This window comes from Oryza glaberrima, chromosome 7 (assembly GCF_000147395.1).
Source record: "Oryza glaberrima chromosome 7, OglaRS2, whole genome shotgun sequence".
In the NCBI taxonomy this organism is placed as follows: Eukaryota; Viridiplantae; Streptophyta; class Magnoliopsida; order Poales; family Poaceae; genus Oryza; species Oryza glaberrima.
The window spans coordinates 1,520,108-1,536,588 of record NC_068332.1 but is presented as its reverse complement, the minus strand read 5'-3'; the positions used below and the strand labels follow the sequence as shown (position 1 = coordinate 1,536,588).

The window sequence follows — 16,481 nt, the reverse complement described above, 5'->3', positions numbered from 1 at the left end:
CCCCCTCCGCTGCCCCTCCTCTCCCACCCCCACCGCCCGGCGCCTCTCCCCCTCCCATCCCCCCACCGGCGCACCACTCTATCTCCCCCTCTTCCCTTCCGGCGGGAGATGGATGCGGCAGGCAGGGGCGGACAGATCCAACTTTATCTTTTTCTCTTCTCCCTTATCTATTCTTCTCTCTCCTGCAGCCACACACCACTTCTCTCCTTATCTCTTTCTCCTCTCTCCCACAACCGATCTCTCCTACATCCACGCGCGAGCAACACAGTGCGAGCGGCAACAATTGCGATGGTGGCCCCGACTGGCGAGCAGAGACATCAACCTCGTTGAGAAGCAGGAGAGGCGACGGCCTCCGCATGAGCGACAAGCAGTGGCCTCGTCGAGCAGCGGGAGAGGCGACGGCCTCACCACGGCAAGCAGCGACCTCGGCCTCATCGGGTGGTGGGAGAGGCAACGGCGTCGGCACAGCTGGCGACGACCCCGATGTGCAGCAGCCTTGGCCTTGGCGAGTAGCGGGAGCGGTGGCGTCCTCGGCCTCGGGCAAGCAACGGCAGCATATCTGACCTCAACATGTCGTGGATTTGAGAAGTTAGTTTTTCTTTTTTGGGACTGGGACATTAATAATTCACATCTTTTCTATTTGATTCAATTTTTGGATAGGATGATTTTGTTGCCCTAGGCATCGATCTGGCATATTCTGCTGTATTGATTTAGGCATCAATATATGATTTGGACAGAGCATGCTCGAATTGAGCTTCTTCCGGTTTTGTGAAACAGATCGAGGCGTAGGAGACGTTGGCGGTGCATTTATATCGATGTTTGGCTGGGTTTTGGATTTGTGTAATTTTTTTCTCACTCGAACACCCTGTGGCTAAAAAAAGGCACCAATAGCAGTTTGTAAGTGACGGTTTATGAAAAAAAATGGCTTATATTATATAATAGATGACGTCGTTGACTTTTAGGCACATGTTTGATCATTTTTCTTATGCAAAAATTTTATACAAATGCATAAGATATAAATCGTGCTTAAAATACTTTTAGCGAAAAAACAACTCAAAACAACATAAATGATAGTTATATATTTATTTAATAAGAAGAATTATTAAACGTGTGCCCAGCGGTCAATGACGTGATCTCTTTATAAAAGAGATGTAGCATGTGCCGGTTTTGTTAATAAGAAAAGGGGATAAAGTGTTGAAAAAAAAATACAGCAGCAAATTTTTCAAAAAAAAAAAGGTTAGGAAAGGGAAAAGAAAACCAGCATAATAAACCAAAGAGATCATGGGACTCAAACCCATGACTTACCGGTCACATGTTCGACGGGCTAACCAATTGAGAACCATGAAGATTGCGTCTCGGGATGTAGCTACATTTTAAAAATATGAAAACAATCAATCCGATTGCACGGTACATAAAAAATCAGCGTGGACCCCACCTTCTCTGGGACCTTATCCCCTTCTCTAGAATTCTCGCCTCAGTTATCTCTCGTAGCTCTCTCCGTCTCCCCGTCTCTCCGCCACTCGCGGCTTTCCCACAACCAGCGACGGCGGCGGCTTGAAGGCGGCTCTCCCCTCCCCTTCCTTTCTCCCCGCTCCTGGATCAGGCCGCAGGAGGGGAGCGATGGTGGAGGCGGCCACCGCAGGCGGCGGAGGTGGCGCTCCTCCTCCCTAGCTCCCAGACCCGGCTAGAGGAGGGAGCGATGGTGGCGGAGCCGGTGCTCCCTCCCTCCCTCACAGATCTGGCCGGAGGAGGGAGGGCCGTGGCCCCAGCGACGGCGGCGCGGCTTCTCCACTCTCCGACTCGCCACTCCGAGGGCAGCGGTGGCTCCCTCCGCCGTCTCTCTTCTCCCTTCGGCGACGGTGGTGGCGTCGGCGGCGGCGGCGGTGGTGTCGTAAGCGGCGGCCGCAGATGGATGGTGTCGGCGGCGGCCACGGATGGATGGCGTGGCGGCGACCGCGGATGGATGGCGTGGCGACGACCGAGGGCGGCGGTGGCAACGGCCGAGGGCCGGGGTGGCGATGGCCAATGGCGGATCCGGCGGAAGGCGAGAAAAGTTTTGTGTTGTAGTTTTGTTGTTTTTTGATGATTATTTTGTGATGATTGTGGTTGATATTTTTTTTTGGGGGGGGGGGGGGGGGGGGGAGGAGAGTGATTTGGTTGTGTCGACTTTGGGAAGATTTTGTGATGATTGTGGTTGATTTTTTGGGGTGCATAGAGTGATTTGAAATCTGAGAGCGATTGGGATTCGGGGGCTGGAGTCGAAGACGCACCGCCGACGGACGAAGGCGCGTTCGTGCTTGTTGTGACGAACGGAAAAATCGGAAACTTTTAGTTAGTTAAGATCTATCTCTCTATCTATTATATTATTAAAAGAATAGAAAAGGAGCCTCCACATTCGTCCTCATGGCTAAAAAAAGCGGAGATCATATAGAAATACAATTTAGAAATACAATTTAGAAATAGTTGTAATTCGGAATTAAAAAATAAGGAATATTAGAAGAGGTGACTAGAGTCTATTCTATTATATTATTAAAGGGATAGAAAAAGGAGCCTCTACATTCGTCCTCATGGCCTAGAAATTTTCACATTAATCGGAGAAAAAGAAAAAGCAGAGCCCATATAAAAATACAATTTAGAAATAAAATTTAGAAATAGTTAAAATTCGGAATTAAAAAATAAGGAATATTAGAAGAGGTGACTAGAAAATAACTGAAATTCAGAATTAAAAATAAGAAATATTAGAGGCAGAGTGTAGAGTCCATAGAGAAATACAATTAAGAAAAAAATAGAAATTCGGAATTAAAAATAAGGAATATTAGAAGTAGAGTACAGAGTCTATATAGGAATTTAAAACTAACTAAAATTTAGAATAAACATAATAAATTAAAAGTTGAGTTTAGAGTCCGTATAAAAATACAATTTACAAATAACTAAAATTCGAAATTAAGAAAAACATGGGAAGAAGAGTTTAAAGTCATTATAGGAATACAATTTAAAAGTAACTGAAATTCAAAATTAAAAATTAAAGAGAGTTTAGAGTCCACGTAGAAATACAATTAGAAATAATAAAAATTCAGAAATAAAAGTAAATAATATTAGAAGAAGAGCATAGGGTCTATATAGAAGTACAATTTACAGAAAATTTGGATTTAAAAAAATATTAAAAGACGAGTGTAGAGTCAATATAAGAATATATATAATTTACAAATAACTAAAATTTAATATTAAAAATAATTAATAACTAACGCGTATATAAAATACAATATGAATATTACACATTAGTAGTTTTTTAAAGTTATTGCAAAATTTAAAATTATGTTGTCATTTTAATATATTTGAATAATATAATGAGAAAATATATGTGCTATTATACGAAAGAAAATATAATGATGCTAGCCGTGTAAGCTGCGCGGGCCACCACCATGCTAGACTCCTTAGCGACGTGGACAGTTCACCTATGGATTAATTAAATTACTCACTGATCATGTTCCTACTAACCTTGAGCATAGTTTTGAGGTAGCTGCAATTTCCCTTATATGTACTACTGTACATACGCTTTGCATATTATCATGATCTCACTTGTTCATGAATATATATGGGCCCGACTTTGGGCTTTGGTTTGGACTACCGGGCCTAAATCGTTTAGGTATGTTTGGTCTAAAGTGTAAATAATAAACCTTAACAAAAAGAATGATTTTTAGAGAAGGATATTTTCGGCTTCTACATCCAACTGGATATATACAAACATTTTAAATTAAGAACATAGTCCCTCAAATAGCACAATCTAAAATTCGCTACATAGGTTGGAATCGTTTATATTTTAAAAAAGAGGGAGCAGAATCACTAGATCAGCGGCCGTCTTTGGATGATCTTCATTTGCCAACTGCTCCACTCGAGTCGAGAGTACGACTCGATCTCCAACCGCCGGAGATGGCGTCGTATGCATTTGGCTACTCATCCATGTGGTCGATCGGTATGCACAATCTCCTCAAGCTTCGCGGCGGTGATCGTGCCTCGCCGGCTGTACAACACATGTAGCAACCGGAGCTCCGGCGACGTCGGTCGAGCCTCGATCGACGGCTGGTAGAACACGTACGTGTTCCAACCGGAGCTCTGGGGCGGCAGAGGACTAGAGGAGGATGCTGTAGGACCGCACAACACCAAACAAACCTACCAGAGGGGGTGAATGGTAGGAAAAACCAAAAACCCAGAAACTTTTAGCGGAGATAAAAGTTACCCTCAAATCGATGGAGATCTCGACGTTCACTACTAGAAAAAGCATTTTCTCAAGCGGTCAAAATTGATTTTTGCAGGCGGAGGGTTGGACCGCCAGTAGCAGTCGAAGCAACAGCCCGCCTGCAAAAATCCATTCAAAAAAACAAAAAAAAAAATCACGGGCGGCGGGCCGCCGCCGCCCTCCTCCGGCGTCGCCGCGCCGGGCGGGAGGGGAGGGGAGCCGCGCCGGTCGTCGTCGTCGCCGCCGCCGTCATCGCGCCGTCGTCGCTGCCGCCACCGCTCCGTGCCGTAGCCGCTGCCAGCGGCCTCCCCCCTCCCTCCTCCAGCCAGATCTGGGAGGGAGGGGGAGGGGAGCCGCTGCCGGGCCGCATCGTCGTCGCCGCCGCCCCACGTCGTCGTCGCCGAAGTCGCCGCCGCCGGCCTCCCCCCTCCCTCCTCCGGCCAGATCGGGGAGGGGAGCCGCCGCTGGGCCGCATCGTCGTCGCCGCCGCCCCGCGTCGTCGTCGCCGTAGTCGCCGCCGCCGCCGCCGGCCTCCCCCTTCCCTCCTCCGGCTAGATCTGGGAGGGAGGGGGGAGGGGAGCCGCCGCCGGGCCGCATCGTCGTTGCCGCCGCCCCGCGTCGTCGTCGCCGTAGTCGCCGCCGCCGGCCTCCTCCCTCCCTCCTCCGGCCAGATTTGGGAGGAAGGGGGGAGGGGAGCCGCCGCCAGGCCGCATCGCCGCTGCCGCCGCCGGACGCTGCCGCCGCCCCGCCGCCTTCCGCACCGCCCCGCGCGTGTAGCCGCCGTGGGAGAGGGTGAGGGCCTGAGGGGAGGAAAGGTGAGGGGAGGGGTGAGGATTTGGGACTTAGAAAAAAAATCTACTCCTATCCCAGTCTATTTATATTCAAGTCTATTTTCGCAGGCGGACCACTTCATTTTCGCAGACGCCGCTTAAGTGGTTCGCCTGTGAAAATAGATTTTCGTAGGCGGACGGTAGATTTTACCTTGATTTATATTTTTGTAGGCGGTCATTTGGCTCTAAGGGTTATGTCCGCCTGTGAAAATAAGACCCCCACATCGTGAAAAATGCTTTTTCTAGTAGTGGTTATTCTTTCGCCGCCGGTCGGACTGCTCGCACACCGCCGGACTAACCGCCGCCTCGTCGCCGGTTGAACCGCCTCCCTGCCGCTGGTGTGACCGCATGCCGGTTAAACTACCGTCTTGCCTCCGGTCAAACCGTCGGGATCCAGAAAAACACGTATCGACGAAACACTTAAAAGTATATCAACTTTATTGCATCAATATGTGTTTACAAAGTGCACCTAAAGCACTCTTCTCTCAACTCACGAACTAGGATTGAAACCCCGAAGTAAACCCTAACCTTTCTATCTCAAAAGTCAATACACTCCTAGCTTCAACCCCTCATCTATTTATACCACAAAAACCTATATATACTTGCATGCACACCTCGTGAAGCCCGTTGCGAAGATCTCTCCCACACGGTGTCTATCCACCATGTGTCATCTCGTATCCAACTTCGTCACCCGGTATTCTTGACCGTCTGGACCTCAGCTCCTCCCTAAGTCTAGTCCCGATCCCCACCGTTGACCGAAGTTGACCTCCAATAATCCTAACTCTAGTCACCTTCTCACATGGTATCCCGACCGCACTAGACCTCTGCTCCACCCTGAGTATAGTCCCGGTCCTCACCATTGACCAAGGCTGACCTCAAGTCACCTGCACACAATCAGACAAAACAATCGTTTCTGGGCACAGATATCACAACCTAACCCACATTAGTCACACGCACTCACACCAACATTCACATAAGCTCTCAAACCAATTCACTGATTAAATCATTTGTAAAACCAATTGTTTATTACAAATATTAATCATGACAATGATTTCACATATGCTATGGAGAAGAGGTCGTCGTGGAGGGCACTGATGATCGGGCTCACGCCATCGCATTGGCGGCCGCGGCAAACATCGCTGGAATCCATGCCTGCACGCATGCACGCGACTCACGATCTTGCATGGGATTTGAGAGGGAGAGGGGCTGAGGGGCGAGAGAGAGATCTTATCTGAGACGTTGTATTTTGGGCATTAGGCCCATGTTAGCCCACTACCAGATTATGCTCGTTCTCGGTCGCCCGGGGGAGGGGAAAAAATCGGTCGCTCCCCCTCCCCCTACGTGCGTACTCCCACTGAACCCACCCACTTATCCCTCCTCTTGTTCCACAAAAGATGTTTTACCTAGTGTACTTACAATGTTTCACTGTGTATAGATCTAATCTTGCAGTGAACTGAAATATTCCATTGCAACAAAAAAACCCATATATTTTGGAAACCTCCTATTAAGGTATTCGTTTCATTTTTTGTTCCACCGAAAAATGTTTCACCTAATGTACTTATAATGCTTCGCTATGTATAGATCAAATGTAAATGTTGCAGTGAACTGAAACATTCTTTCACTATTTATTAAAATATTATTTTTATATAAGGTGAAACAACACCCGATTTAAACGAGTGAAACATTTTCGATCTACTTAGTGAAACAATTCCGATATACTTGGTGGAACATCGTGTAACATTTAAAAATAATTCAATAATAAGCTAATTTTTTTCGTCGAAATATATCCATGTGTGGTCTTGTTTTGAAGATTTAATTGCAACGAATTTAATGGTGTAATCGAATCATGATTTGGATAAGTAATTTAAGAGAAAAATCAGTTTAAAATAGTTTTGTACGTAAATTGAGTGTTGATATCATGCTGACGTCAGCGCCCGAGCCGGAGTCACGTCCTTAGTTTGGGCCCCTTGACGACGGTCATGTGAATTTGCTATGGGTCACCTCTGGGGCTTTTGATTTCGATCAGCAGGCCTGTCAGTTTGGATAGATGTTTGATTTGTTGTAAACTTTGGCAAAGCCAACGTTTAACGTTATCAATCTTAGGAAAGGTAAAAACTTATGGAGGCAATGGTCTGTTCTTCTTAGCTATTTCACTAGATTATTATCGTGAATTATTTGGCACATCTCTAAAAATACGTTCCTAAAAAGCTTTTCTTCTACTGTATTGTATAGACCACTTAAACTAAATTATTTGTTAAGTTTATTTCTCAAATACTTAATTCATCCTTATAACCAATCAGGTGTGTTATACTTGACAATAATATGGTGAATATTTCGTTCAAGGTTTCCTATCAAAACCAAAGCTTATTTACAACAGAGCAAACAGAATTACTACTTTTCTGTTATGATTTTAAATAATGATACTGTAGTAACTATCTGCAGGGGACATCAGCACAAGAGTCCTCTCAACTGAACTAGAACCCCATAAACAATTATATTAAGAAATTTAACATGACTAGTTTGAATTAAGCCTTTTCATCTAAAAATGTACACCCTCTACAAAAAAATAATTTTGAGAATAAATTAGACAAGAGCATCACTGAAAGTTGGTTGGTATTTTTTTGGACAGATGGAATACTATCATAGCGAAGGTAAGCCGTATAGGATACCAAATGCGTGATGGAGATTACTTTTTTGCAATTTGTTGGCTCAAAAGTGAAAGAAAACAAATGTTCAATATCGTCGTTGGCACAGCGTCAAACACGTGGCTATGACTTTTGCTCACGAACTTTCAACAAACTAGTCAAAAAGTTGGAACGTTGTTTATACTATGACAGAGCACGTAAGACAGTTATTAATATCCATCACTTTCTTCGATTACACGAAAAATTAATATAACCGCTGATACACACTACTAGATTGTCAAAAAAATCAATTCTCGGGATGTACCCTCAGGATTGGTTTTTTTTTTTTTGAGACGGAGGAAGTACACATGTACGCACACAAGTTCACGGTAAAGTATCATTGTAACGCACATACAGTATATGTTTGGAAGTTCTAATTTATAGGGATCTTCCTACTACTTTCAAGATAGAGAAAACAATGAAAACGCAAAATTTTCGATTATGTATCCCTGTTAATTAGTTGAGCTTTCTGATAATGTTGGGATGACATTACCAAATGTCTCCTTTTGAATTCCTGCAAGAGTTGTTCAATTATTTCTGGGGTAGTGGCTACTAGGAGTACTTGGCAATTTCCTTACCGATGTGGACAGCTCACCTATAGATTAATTAAATTACTCGCTCATGTTCCTACTAATCTTGAGCACAGTTTCGAGGTAGCTGCTCATTATATGTACTATTGTACATACGCTTTGCAGATTATCATGAGCTAATAGAGATCATTACCACGTCTATCAAACCACCATGTCCTTTCTGCCACTCCTCTTCTTCCTTGGCCTTAACCTAGCATCCATCACCAACGGTGACGATAACCACCAGTTCGTCTACAATGGCTTCACTAGTGCTAACAACCTCTCCCTTGACGGCGTGGCCATGGTGACTCCTGATGGCCTCGTCGAGCTCACCAACGATGGAATCCGGATGAAGGGCCATGCTTTCTACCCATCTCCTCTGCACTTCCGCCAGTCTCCTAATGGCACGGTGCGATCTTTCTCTGTCTCCTTCGTGTTCGGCATCGTCCCTACCTTCTCTGACCTGAATAGCGGCCATGGCATCGCCTTCGTCATTGCACCGAGCAAGAATTTCTCAGATGCTATCGCGGCACAATACTTTGGGCTCTTCAATAGTGAGACCGATGGCAATGATAGAGGCCACATCTTTGCAATTGAGCTTGACACCGTTAAGAACACAGAGTTTGGGGACATGAATGATAATCATGTTGGGATCGATATCAATAATCTCACCTCTTTGCGATCCTACCCCGCTGGATACTATGAAGAGAGTGGAAGGTTCAAAAACCTGACCCTTGCATCCATGGAGGCTATACAAGTGTGGGTTGATTATGACAGAGAAGCTACTCGGATCAACGTGACCATGGCTCCTCTTGCCATGGCCAAACCTGTGAGGCCATTGTTGTCTGCTACCTACAACCTCTCAGGATTGCTCGTGGAGCGTTCATACATCGGCTTCTCTTCCTCAACAGGCGCAACTAGTGCACGACACTACCTTCTTGGCTGGAGCTTCAGTATGAATGGAGGAACTGCGCCGGCCATCGACATTGCCAAGCTGCCAAAGCTACCTCATGTTGGTCCTAAGTCTGATCCATCCAATCTGTTGCAAATCATATTGCCGGTGGCAACCGCAGCATTCCTCATGGCTGCGGGTGCTACTATTTTTCTCCTTGTGCGAAGGCGTATGAGGTACACTGAGTTGCGATAAGATTGGGAGATCGATTTTGGGCCACACCGGTTCGCATATAAGGATTTGTTCCATGCCACGGAAGGGTTCCAGAACAAGAATTTGCTAGGCACAGGAGGTGCTGGGAGGGTATACAAGGGAATGCTTCTAGGGTCCAAACAAGAGATCGCAGTGAAAAAGATACCACAAAATTCGAAGGAAAGCATGAAACAGTTTGTAGCGGAGATTGTTAGCATAGGCCGCCTTGACCACCGCAATCTTGTTCACCTCCTTGGTTATTCCCGACGTAAAGGTGAATTGATTTTAGTGTACGAGTATATGTCAAATGGAAGCTTGGAAAAGTACTTGTATGGTCAAGATGGTAGGTGCACTTTGGATTGGGGTCAACGGTTTCAAATCATCAAAGGGATCGCGTCTGGGTTGCTTTACCTCCATGAAGAATGGGAGAAAGTAGTGATTCATCGAGATGTGAAGCCAAGTAACATACTCCTCGACAATAAGATGAATGCAAACATAGGTGACTTTGGCCTCTCAAGGTTGCACGATCATGGAGCCAATCCACAAACTACACACGTTGTTGGCACCATAGGGTACTTAGCTCCAGAAATAGCATTGACCGGCAAGGTGACTCCACTCGCCGACGTATTTTCCTTCGGCATATTAGCCCTAGAGATTACATGTGGGCAGAAACCTATGAAGCAAAATGCACAAGGCATCCAACAAACATTGGTTGGTTGGGTGCTAGAATGTTGGAAAAAAGGATCAGTTGTTGATGCAGTTGATGCCAACCTCCAAGCTGACTATGATATTGCTGAAGCAAGTTTAGTGCTAAAATTAGGATTGCTATGCTCACATCCATCTGAACACTCAAGACCGAATATGAGACAAGTGACGCAGTATCTCAATGGTGACATGCCACTACCAGAAACTATTTCAATTCAAACCCAGGATTTGGCTTGTTTCACTTGATGCAGGAGAGAGAGTCTCCAACCTGTACGCCATGTCATATTCATCGATCACTAGTGTGACAGCTACTAATTTCTCTTAATGCCATATATATCCGCTCTCGGAGACTAATTGTTGAGCTATTTTTTCTGTTGTTTTATATATGTATACGTATCAATTTTAGAGGAATAAAGTATGGACGTTTGCGCAAACCATTATGTTTGATGGTCATATATTTTGTTATTTCTTTTGCAGGCTTTGTTTTAAGTAAATTCTAGCTAGGATATCCTACTGTTTGTGTTTGACTAGCTAGATTCAAGCATACGTCGTCAGATACTCAGATCCAACCACTTCCATCCTAAGGTCCCTCTCAGTCTAAACCACTAATCATGCTTCATCGAACAAACCTAGCTTTATTCTAAGGAGTCGTTTACATTTCAAACCTGTACATATTGCAACAGTCAAATAAAAGTAATTGCAACTGAATATCGTCGATAAGAGATTCATCGTTGTAGTTGGAAAATTCTTTCAACTCATCATGATAATCAGCTAGCTAGCATGCATGCTTCTAGGAGGTCTGAAGGAGACAAGATTTGAGAGTCAAGGGTTAGATGGAAATTTAAAATAAAAAAGGAGATAAAAAACATTGACTGCCTCACAGACTTCTTATGGAAGTGATCAGACCACCCCTCTGTCGCAAAAATATCAAATTCCTGCATCAGTGAGCATTATTATATGGCTTGGCAATCTATATATTCTCGCGCCGAGATTTTTAGACGTCTAAAAATAATTTATTTAGGCGGTTATATGTGCTACCTGTATTAAAGGCTTATGAAAAATGAACCATAATTTCGGTGGCTTGAGGATTTACACTAGCAACTGTGACCCATAGGTCAAATTTATCAGAAGCCGCCCAAAAGGCTAGCCGACTATGTAGTAAAGGGAGGTGCTTGCGGGACTACTTTTTCGGAATTGCTAAAAAACTTTTGCAATTATTTTCCCCCTGAAACTTTCAGGTTTGTGACCATCTGATCGCCTCGAGATTTGTGCATGGAGGAAAAAATTGCTAGAAAAATTTTTTGCACATGTCACACGTAAGATCCTAGTGCTATCCAACAAAACTATAGTTGAATACAAGTTTTATATAAGTTATGCCGTAGTTATAGTGTAGTTATAATACAGTTATAGTGTACTTAAGTTATAATGTAATTACATTTCAATTATACTATAGTTACATATCAAAATGTTAATCACTCAAAAAATTTGCCACTGTTTTTTCAGATACTCCCTATTTTGTTTAAAGAAAAGTAGTAGTCTTTTATCCATCTGGCCATTTTGGTGAAACTAAGTGTAATATACACCTCATTCTTTAATACTGTACAAGATTGTTAATTTAACATGATTGACACATAGGTACTGTATATTATAAGCCTTGCTTTGCTGGCCAAAAGGGCCAAAAGATATTAGCACTTTTTTTAGCGCACTCTTGTGGGCGATCTTTTTTATTAAAAAAAAAAACCTTGCGACTTAAAGACCCAAAATCAGCTCAATGTACGGCTAAAGTACTCCCCACGTTGCATTGCTTGGGCAGCTAATCATATATATATATATATATATATATATATATATATATATATATATATATATATATATATATATATATATATATATATATATATATATATATATCACCTTTTTACACTCGTCCTCACGCATTTCGTCAAAAGGGTTAACTTAAATTTAACCCCCAAAGTGTAACTTTTAAGAAAAAATGTGTTAGTATAACTCAGCTTGATATAATATATGCACCGTCCGGCACTTAATTTTTGAACTTTTGGTAGGTAAACTAGCTATTTAATTGGGCAAAAAGAGGACTAGTTTGTACTTAACCACTAGATAATGTGGAATCTGGTCATGGAGAAAATAATAATGCTAACAATTGCTTGAAGCAATCAAGTTCCTTCCAACTACTCTAGGATGTCACCTGTCGATCTGTCTGGCGCCTGTGTAAGTCTACAAGGAGCATATATATCCTCCCATATGTCTTGGATCTATGAAAAATGTCTGGACATTACCTGTTCGTTTATAAATCAATAGATGTCATTTTAGATAGGAAAAAATACGAATTACCCACCCCGAACTATCGCGGTTGACCGAATTACCCTCCTAAACCCGAAAACCAGACATCGTTCACCCTGAATTTTTAATACCGGATAAATTATCCCCCTCGACCCAATCCAAAACACTGAATTTTTATTTTTAAAAAAATGTGAGACCCACATGTCATACTCTTCTTGCTCTCTATCACTCTCTCTCTCTCACACACACACACTCTTCCTCTCTCTCACGCGGAAGCAGCGGTGACGGGGCGGGACACAGAGGAGGGATATAGCTATATTAAGATTTGATATGTAGGAATGATATTAGCATATTTTTCATTAAAAATATTTCATATAACTATATTATATGGGTAATTATAACATCCTTAAAAAATACCGAAAGGTATAATATTATTTTATACAAAACTTGATACCTACATAAACTAAGTTATCGATCTCGAGGTATCAAAAAATTTTAGTGTATAATTTTAGTACCTATTGCCATGGTACTTAAGAGGACCATAAAATCTCTCATATAAAGCATTGAAGATTTGTTGCCGACAAGCTGCTAGGTACAGAAGAAATAAAAACAAGTTACTTCCAAAAAAAATATACGAACGTATTAATATACATGTCTGTAAACCAGTTTGAATGTGTACAAACATGGCGTCAACATGTTTCATACAAGGAATTTTCCTACGAAGTTTCTTGTGGCAATTAATTATGTTCGTTAGGTGCACGAAATATAATTTGACCAAGCTAGATGCTACCGGACTATACTTTGACCTTTTTGGGAGAGGAAGTTTTCAATAATTCAAGTCTGTAATGCATGCTGGAGAAGACTCAAACTATATACAGTAGCTCACAATGTCACTTTCTCTCCACTAACTATTACACTATCTAACTAGACATTGCTGCCCTGCAGTTCTATAATTGTTCATTGTTGATTTGCAGCAATTCAATTCACTGCCCATTCCATCACCTGCCATGAAATACACCTTTCTTCTCTTCCTTTGCCTTGCATCCTTTGTCACTTGTAGTGAGCACCAGTTTGTCTTCTCCGGCTTCACCGGCAGCAACCTCGTCGTTGATGGCGCCGCCACCATCACAGAAGATGGCCTCCTTGAGCTCACCAATGGCGCGAATAATATCGAAGGCCATGCGTTCTACCCAACTCCGTTGCGCTTTCGCAAGTCGCCAAACGGCACGGTACAATCTTTCTCGGTTTCATTTGTGTTCAGCATCCTCCAAAAGTATGCCAATCGGAGCAACGATGGCATGGCCTTCTTCATAGCACCAAGCAAGAACTTCTCTGATGCATCATTGCCTGCACAATATTTGGGCCTCCTCAACAACAAAAATAATGGCAATAGAAGCAACGATTTGTTCGCCGTCGAGCTCGACACCTTCCAAAACAAGGAGTTCCAAGACATGGATGACAACCATGTAGGGATCAATGTCAACAGCATGAAGTCCTTGGATGCACACTATGCTGGTTTCTATGAAGACAGGAGTGGCATCTTCAGGAACCTTACTCTTGTCATCCATGAGGCAATGCAAGTTTGGTTTGATTATGATGGTGATGCCAAGAAGATTAACGTCACCTTGGCTCCTGCCAAATTGGCCAAGCCCAAGAGACCTCTACTGTCTGTCACCTACGACCTCTCAACGGTGGTTGCAGATTCAGCCTACATCGGTTTCTCAGCTGCAACTGGAGGTGTAGTCAACACAAAACACTGTGTTCTTGGATGGAGCTTTAGGATGAATGGCCCTGCTCAAGCTATTGATATCTCCAGGTTGCCCAAGCTGCCAAATCTTGGCAGCAAGAAGTCCCATTCTTCTAGGATCTTGGTAATCATATCACCAGTGGCAACCGCTGTATTGATTTTCCTTGTTGGTGTTCTCCTTGTTCTCTGTGTACGGAGGCGACTCAAGTACAGAGATATTCAAGAAGATTGGGAGGTTGAGTTTGGTCCGCATCGTTTCTCATACAAGGTTCTGTATGGTGCCACTGAAGGATTCAAGGATAAGAACTTACTTGGTGTCGGAGGATTTGGGAAGGTGTATAAGGGAGTGCTTCCGGTGTCTAAACAAGTGGTTGCCGTGAAGTGTGTTTCGCACGAGTCGAGCCAAGGTATGAAGGAGTTTGTTGCTGAGATTGTCAGTATCGGTCAACTTCGACACCGTAACCTTGTGCAGTTGTTCGGTTATTGTAGGAGGAAAGGTGAACTCCTTCTGGTCTATGACTATATGTCAAACGGTAGCCTTGACAACTATTTGTATTGTGATTTGACCGAGCCAACATTGGATTGGGCACAGAGATTTAACATTGTCAAAGGTGTCACGTCAGGACTACTCTACCTCCATGAGAAATGGGGGAAGATTGTAATCCACCGAGATATCAAGGCAAGCAACGTTCTTCTTGATAAAGATATGAATGCGCGATTAGGTGACTTCGGCCTCTCAAGATTATATGACCACGGAACCGACCCACAAACTACGCACCTGGTAGGCACAATGGGGTACCTAGCCCCAGAGCTAGTGTTCACAGGCAAGGCATCTCCTGCCACAGACATATTTGCCTTTGGCGTATTCCTTCTCGAAGTCACTTGTGGACAAAGGCCACTCAACAATAATCAACAAGATAATCAACCCCCAATGCTGGTTGATTGGATCCTTGAGCACTGGCAGAAAGGATTACTGCCTGAGACAGTAGACAAAAGATTGCAGGGCAACTACAATGTTGATGAGGCATGTCTAGTGCTGAAGCTAGGTCTATTGTGTTCTCACCCAATCGCCATGGAAAGGCCTACCATGAGTCAAGTCCAGAGATACCTCGACGGCGACGCGCCGCTGCCGGAGTTGGCACCGTCGGAGCTGAAGTTCAACATGGTGGCTCTCATGCAGGGCCAAGGCTTCGACTCGTATGTCTTGCCATGTCTGTCTTTGTCGTCGGTGGTGAGCATTGAAACCTCACCCGAGGTAGACGATGACACTGCTAGTGTTTGATGTTATTGCAAATTCATGCTGTAATTGGCAGGTTTGATTTTTTTTAACTATTGCAAAATGGATGCTATGTTATTAGTTACAATCAAATTGAAATCAACTCTAGTTTTCCTCGGCTGTGATTATATGTTTCCATTTACAAGTAGAAATAGTTGAGTCAGATTCTTGTTGATTGAGCATCTATCTATCTATTATATTATTAAAACAGCTTTGAAAAGAGACATCACGTTCGCTGTGGGGGCTAGAAATTCCCACATTAATTGGAGAAAACGAAAAAAAAGAAAAGGAGAGTTCAAGTAGAAATACAATCTAAAAATAGCTGAAATTCGGAATTAAAAATAAGCTATATTGAAAGAAGTTTCTATATAACAACCCAATACGAGATTAATCAAAATTCAAAATAATAATAAAATAAATACAAAATTAGAAAAGAAAAGGAGAGTCCAAATAGAAATACAATTTAAAAATAGCTGAAATTCGGAATTAAAAATAAGTAATATTGAAAGATGTTTCTATATAAGAACCAAATACGAGATTAATCAAAATTCGAAATAAAAATAAAATAAAAACCAAAATTAGAAAAGAAAAGAAAAGGATAGTCCAAGGAGGAATACAATTTTAAATAGCTGAAATTCAAAATTAAAAATAAGGAATATTAAAAGAAGAGCCCATATAAGAACCCAATACGAGATTAATTAAAATTGGGAATAAAAATAAAAATAAAATCCGAAATTAGTAAAAAAGAAGAAGAGCTCAAATAGGAATACAATTTAAAATTAGCTGAAATTCGGAATTAAAAATAAGCAATATTGAAAGAAGAATCCATATAAGAATCCAGTACGAGATTAATTAAAATTCAGAATAAAAAATAAAATAATATCTAAAATTAGAAAAAATAAAAGAGAGTTCAAGTAGGAATACAATTTTGAAACAACTGAAATTAAAAATAAAAATAAAAATATTAAAAGAACACAATACGATATTA

General features: G+C 42.6%; 1 pseudogene; it reads left to right on the top strand.

Moving 5' to 3' along the window:
- The first annotated feature begins 8,492 nt into the window (after positions 1-8,492).
- Positions 8,493-15,603, top strand: LOC127779257 (uncharacterized; annotated as a pseudogene).
- Positions 15,604-16,481: the final 878 nt, after the last annotated feature.